Source organism: Gadus morhua, chromosome 23 (assembly GCF_902167405.1).
Source record: "Gadus morhua chromosome 23, gadMor3.0, whole genome shotgun sequence".
In the NCBI taxonomy this organism is placed as follows: Eukaryota; Metazoa; Chordata; class Actinopteri; order Gadiformes; family Gadidae; genus Gadus; species Gadus morhua.
This window is the reverse complement of record NC_044070.1, coordinates 10115466-10121777: the sequence shown is the minus strand read 5'-3', so window position 1 is coordinate 10121777 and position 6312 is coordinate 10115466. Positions and strand designations below refer to the sequence as shown.

The 6312-nt window shown below is 41.8% G+C and overlaps 1 protein-coding gene across 2 annotated transcripts in view; it reads left to right on the top strand.

Annotated features, from left to right (window-relative positions):
• Window positions 1-44: 44 nt before the first annotated feature.
• The window catches only part of slc4a2b (solute carrier family 4 member 2b), a 48825-nt gene continuing 42557 nt past the window's right edge, over window positions 45-6312 (top strand). Inside the window, exon 1 of one of the 2 annotated variants that reach the window (XM_030348760.1) lies at window positions 45-84. The gene's annotated coding sequence lies outside the window, so the exon portion shown is untranslated. Of the gene's footprint in view, window positions 85-604; window positions 702-6312 lie in introns of those variants that run through there. The other variant, XM_030348759.1, reaches the window with a different exon arrangement.

Below are 6312 nucleotides of genomic sequence, written 5' to 3'. Positions count from 1 at the left end.
GAACCGCTTACCCATTGCGGTAAACGCCCACAAACAACAGCCATGTGACTGACAGAGACTGACAACGCAACTAGTCCCTCGTGGGTATGTAGCGGTTTTATTTCGTCCAATTTCGATTATTTGCCAGAATCTATCAAACATTTTGCTATTAAACGTCGCTTATTTGACCGTCCTAAATGTATTTTCTGCTACCTGCATTGGTTTCAATTGTAGGAGGAATACTCCAGATGTCGCCCTAAGCCCGTTTATATTTGCCGGCGGTGAACGTAATATACGTTTCGGTCGTTTGCTGAAGATAATGTAAAGTTATAAAGTGAAAAGCTGTTACAAACGTATGCAAATTAACTCAATTGCATTGTTTTTTTCCTACGTTTGATTTTGTTCGTCGACATTACATTGCAGTTTATAAGACAACCTGTCAGAAGCATTACTGTTTGAGTAATGGTTCGAGATGTCGTTACTGTATATACGGCGGCGGTTAATTGCGTTACTTATTAGACTTTGGGGACTTTAAATGGTTACTATTATGTTACTACGTGGAACTTGGGGAACATGTCAGAGGAATGTTCAGCTAACGGTATCTGAGGCTCGCGTCCCCGCCCTCGCTCCTCGCGCACATCTCAAATATGAATCACTCCGTACGCACGCGCATTAAGTCCTCGCTAGAGGAAGCAGCGAGCAAGTCATTCAGTCAGTACGGGGTAAGTACATAAAAAAAAATACTCCACAAAGTACAAATGTTCCGATCAACGGTTGTGTTTCATAGTGCTAGCTCCTCGGTATTTCATCGTGTTGTTTTCCTGCTTCGAGGAGCAGGTATTTCACTGATGTTAAACGGACTGTAAACGGGGACTTTAACACAGGCGGCGTTACTGTATCCCAGTACCACTTGGATTCATGCATGCATGCAATGCCCAGTAAGGGATGACTTCACTCTTTCCGTGATATTGCCAGCCAAGGTTTCAGAAAATCGACTAGAAACGGCTTGGTAGTTAAAAGTTGGTTTCCTGGATACAATTAAGCCTGTGATGCCAGACAGCGCTTATACGGTTCATGATTGTGAGAATTAAACAGCGGTTGGATGCGCCAAATCCCAAACCAAATCTCTGTTTGAGACAAAAATGATTACTCAAATCTAAACGTAGGCATGTCTTGTTTTCATTTATTTTATCCAGAACGATTAAAAGGTTTGTGGCATTTAAGGGGGCGTGGCCACGTCTCTTTTCATTCATTCATTTCTTTCTTACGAGACAACACGATCCCTTTTGTTTATATTCCCCATGGCGTAGTAGTAGAAGAATACAAATATACTTTTGATACATTCCCTTACGCACAGGTGAAAAACACCTGAACAGTGGCCAGTATCCTATTGTCAATAAAGTTTTTTTGAGAGATGACCGACAACGTCATCATTAGAGATAACCGAGAAATTAAAATACGCCACGTGAATACAAGAACGGACACGGTTAAGGATGCCTGTGGGATCTTCCTTATCTACACCACGAGAATAACTGCTGCCTGCTGTGAAAAATCACGGCCATTTGTCTCACTTTATTTCCAATAAAATAACAGCATCTTAAACCTAGTCTTGGTGTTAGTCTGCCTTTGCTAACACATAAAATACATATTTTGCATTTGTACCTGTTATGCAATACTATTCAGCTTTTGGAGGGAAGTCTTCTCATCTTTACTCTTATCATCATCTCTGCTCAGTTGCTTTATGTTCTCTTGGCCAGACAAAGTAAAACAACCTGTCGTCAAGGGACCGGTCTGGACAACAGACCACCTCTGTGTCTGTAGACTTCTGGTACTTGAAAGCCTACCGTGACGCATATTTCGCAACACAATTCGCCTTGCTTCATGCTCATTACTTGGATTGAACATTGAGGACATTGTTTATATATTAACTTCCTGATGCTTACCTTGACAGATAAATACACCTAGAGGTTTATCCACAGACATAATTACATTCTTGGGTCATCCAGGAAAGCCCCAACAGTCAGGTTTCAGTATGAGATTTATTTATCCAAAGTCTTTTCATGTCCCTTTCATGGTAAGATAATTAAATATAAATCATTTATTTTCATGAAGTAATAAATTCAAGTTGCGATAATTCATTGTGTAGTTAGTAGAGCTGTCAGTTAAACGCGTTATTAACGGCGTTAACGCAACCCAAATTTAATGGCGTTAATTTTTTTATCGCGCGATTAACGCAATTATTTTATAAAAAAAAAAAAACTTTTATTTTTTTTCTTTGGCTCAAAACAAAGAAGCAGTAGCCTGACTGCTATGTTCGAATGACATTTGTTCAAAGCAGTCGTTTAATTGCACTATAGGCTCTTTTTTTGTATCGTCCTGTTTTGATCAGTGTATATGCCAATGTTGTTATAAATAAAAAATCATTTGCACAAGGCAAGCCGATGCACTTCACCATGTTAATAAGAGAATTAAAATGAGAAGAATTATGGGACAAAAAAATCAAGGGATATTTAGCATAGAAAAAGAATTTGCGATTAATCGCGATTAATTAGAGTTAACTATGACATTAATGCGATTAATCACGATTAAATATTTTAATCGCTTGACAGCTCTAGTAGTTAGTTAATTAGGAAGAGGAATATCTGAAAAAAAAGTGTTGACTTTTTTGTCTGATACAGGCTTATTATACACAACATATAGGCCTAATTCAGTGTAATGAAGTCGCTATAAAGTTGAGCAAGGTGAACCCCTAGTTACCCTTCGTAACAGTGAACCTTGTAGTGTAGTATTGTGTGGCTGCTGGACTAGCTAAGTGGTGTTTAATTAGCAGTGCTTTGGCAGCAGTAAAGCGATGGGTCGCTTAACAGTCTGCAACAAGAGGTCTGACGGCTCAATCATCTGATTATACATGGGCTTCATGCTGCTTCTCTGTCTGTCTGTCTGTCTGTCTGTCTGTCTGTCTGTCTGTCTGTCTGTCTGCCTGCCTGCCTGCCTGCCTGCCTGCCTGCCTGCCTGCCTGCCTGCCTGCCTTTCTTTCTCTTCGTCTATCTGCCCTTCTTTCTCTCTGTCTGTCTGTCTGCCTTTCTTTCTCTCTGTCTGTCTCTCTTTTACTGTCTTTCTTACCCTGTTCTTTGATTTTATACAATGAGGGTTCGGTAATAAGATGAATAATATAGGGTCAGACACACTCATCCCACCAAAGCCAACAAGCACCACCAAGTCTGGCACACTGATCCGTCACTCTACTGCACACTGGCCTGACGGTATTTGTTGGGACAATGTGTAAGCACCTTTGCAAGGCACAATGTTTCTCCCTCTTTCTTTTTTTCTTTCTGTCTCTCCATTCTGTCTCTCTCCCCCTATCTCTCCATTCTGTCTCACTCTCTCCATTCTGTATCTTCTGACTATTTTCTCTTCCCCCCTCCCCACATTGTCCTTAAACTGTCCTTCTACTTCATATTGAGAGAATGGCATTAGTGACCATTTTGTAGGTAGCATGACTAAGCATCACAAACGATGACAATCATGCTGCTAGGGTATTCTGAAAGGTACTTCAAGCAATCCTCCATGTAAGTGGAGGATCGCCTAAGTCTCCCTGTAAGCAAGAGGTGTTACCTTTACCCGCTCCTTAACAGCATGTCTCTATTCATTCTCTAACCCCTAGCTTCCATCTCTATTCATCCTCTCACCACTCTTCTGGCACCTTAAGGACCTGTTGCTGATAAACATGTCCTAACCACTTACGTGTACACTCTCCGTGTAATACTGCTGGATTCATGATAGTCTATTCTCAATTTCAAAAGCCTTAAGTCTATTTAACAAAGCCTTCTTGATGAGCTTCAGAGGCCCAAAGCGAGGGCGCAGTGAAGGTCTCGGAGACTGCTTGTGGATTCCACAACCTCTGTCTTATCCAACTTTCCAGGCATATGTTAAAGTCTCTTTTCATTGTCTCTCCCACCACTGTTTGAGCAGCCGCTCTACAGTAGTCCAGCTGGAAATCCTGTTTACACCCCAAAACTTTGGCTTTGTTGGAGAACTGTTTGGTTTTATGTTCATCTGGCAGCATACAGAGCAGTGGCAGTAGTCTTTCATGTTTATATAAATGCTTCATGGTTTTTCTGTTCTTATAGTGTTCTTATAGTTTCTCGTCTGGAGGAATGCAATTGCTCTTGTCTGCAAATAGCACAGTCTTCTATATTGCAATCACACAACTTCACTTTCCAGATCCACGGATAGAGGGCCAGGTCAGTGGTACTGTGAAAGGAAATATATTTGAATCAGGTTTTGTTTTACATGATCAATCGCTGTCTAAGGAAATAGCTCTTGGACGTTAGATTTTCTGGTTTTGAGTTATTGGTTGTGGTTTGCAGATGTTTGGCCCATTTATCTTTATCTGGAAAAATCACAACACCATCATTGTCCAAATTGGACAAAACTGTATGTTATCACCCATTTAAGTAACTGTGAAAGCAAAGTCTGGAGTGTTGGGTTCCTTTCCCATCGCTGGCCCCACAGGGCCACAGGGGGTTGGAAGAACAGAGAGGTGCAAAGCGGTGCATAAACACTTTAGTGAGAGTCTACCTGGACCTTTTGTACCACCGGTATCCTTAACACCACTTAATGAGAGTCTACCTGGACCTTTTGTAACGTAGGTGCTACCTGATCAGGTGGCAGACACGCCCAAGCACCATAGCGGCTAAGGTTAACCATCGGGCAACTGAAAGGCCAATGGCGATGTTGGAATGATCGCTGTTGAATGGTGCAACTCGTTTGTTCTACTGATGAGTAGTCTTGGGGTCAGGGTGTTGGACTACCTGTAGGCGTCCTGGAGATGCCCCACCAAATGCTCTACCCCCCCCCCCCCCCCCCCCCCCAACTGCTCCGTAAGGTAATGTCTCTGAATTACTTTTAGTAAATCGTTATGATGGTATGTTAAGCACATTGAAAAAGCTTGGAACGTGGTACATGGAAAATAAATTAAACTCGAAAATATCCAATCAACAAAAGATGGCAAAAACAAATATGGACCCTTTTTTTTTGTGATTGCCTCACCTATGTCGAGCTGGTATAACAGAACTAAGCATCAACATAACATTCCAATAACAACATAGGTATACACCCTCTTATGCCAATCAATTGCTGAAGGACCCAATCACATCCCTCCTACTTATCGTCCCACCCTAATGTCCTGTTTTACTTGGAAATACCTCAGATCGCAAGATAAGCTCTGGAAGCAAGAATGCACTCTTCACATAATCTGCAAAGTGTGCTAGCCTTGTTGCTAACTACATTAGTGTTCTGAATGGTTGTTTTCAAAGGCCCATTGCTAATCCAAACCCTAGTCAACAGAATGATTCATGTAATTATGCAAAATCACAAGTCACGCACCATTGTATTTACAGTTGACCCAACAATAATAGCTCAACCCAAACCTTTGGTATCTACCATCTACAACCCCGTAGTCCAGAAGGGTGATGTCATGGTCGTTTCTAGACCTTGAGGACAATAGATGGCCCTTCACGAAGATCCCTCCAGCTGGTCTGCTCATCCCTCTGCAGCCCCAAACAGTTGCTGTATCACAGGGCTCAGGCCAAGGATTTGGACTCCACTTCCACAGCCACTAGCATTGGCCAAGAGTCCATCCCAAGATGCTGTTTAAAAATGAACCCTTGAGCATTTGGATTGTTGTACAGAGCTGTATTGGCTAGAATAGGTCTGTAGGGGTGGTTTGAAATAGCTGCTGTTTTTGTCTTCTTGCTCATCTGCAAAAGCCTGTTATGCCCCGGGAAAAAGGGTAAACAATTATAAGTTGTTATTGAGTAAATATCCACAAATAAATGCCTGTCTCCCAGGCAGCTTTCTGTTTATCCTGCCCTCCATGGCGGAATTAATCATAAAACAAAGTGGTGACTACTATTTAGCATTTAGTAAATAGCTCTGTTTACTGTTTACCATTTAGTGTAGACGCGTCGATCGAAAGAAACTTACAGTGATTCAGTTACAGGAAGTGGTTAGAGCATCTTCCTCTAGGAACATTGGTAGACACTGCATATTAGGGAGCAAACCTAGCAACTTTTAGCCGGGAGTTGAACCGCCTAGCTAGCCAGAACTCTATGAGGTTGATGTGTTTGGTTGGTAGATGATACTTTGTTTCTGATCTTAGTGACATTGTGTGAGAGATGATTAGTGAGATACTGAGTTAGTGTCATATGCCTTCAGGAAGCTACATTGATAAAAGTACTGCCATTTAAAAGCGTTCACCTGTCAACCCCTCATCATCTTTGCCATGGCTGTGTTCTAGCCACTGTATGTTGACATGTGAACAGCGAGTCC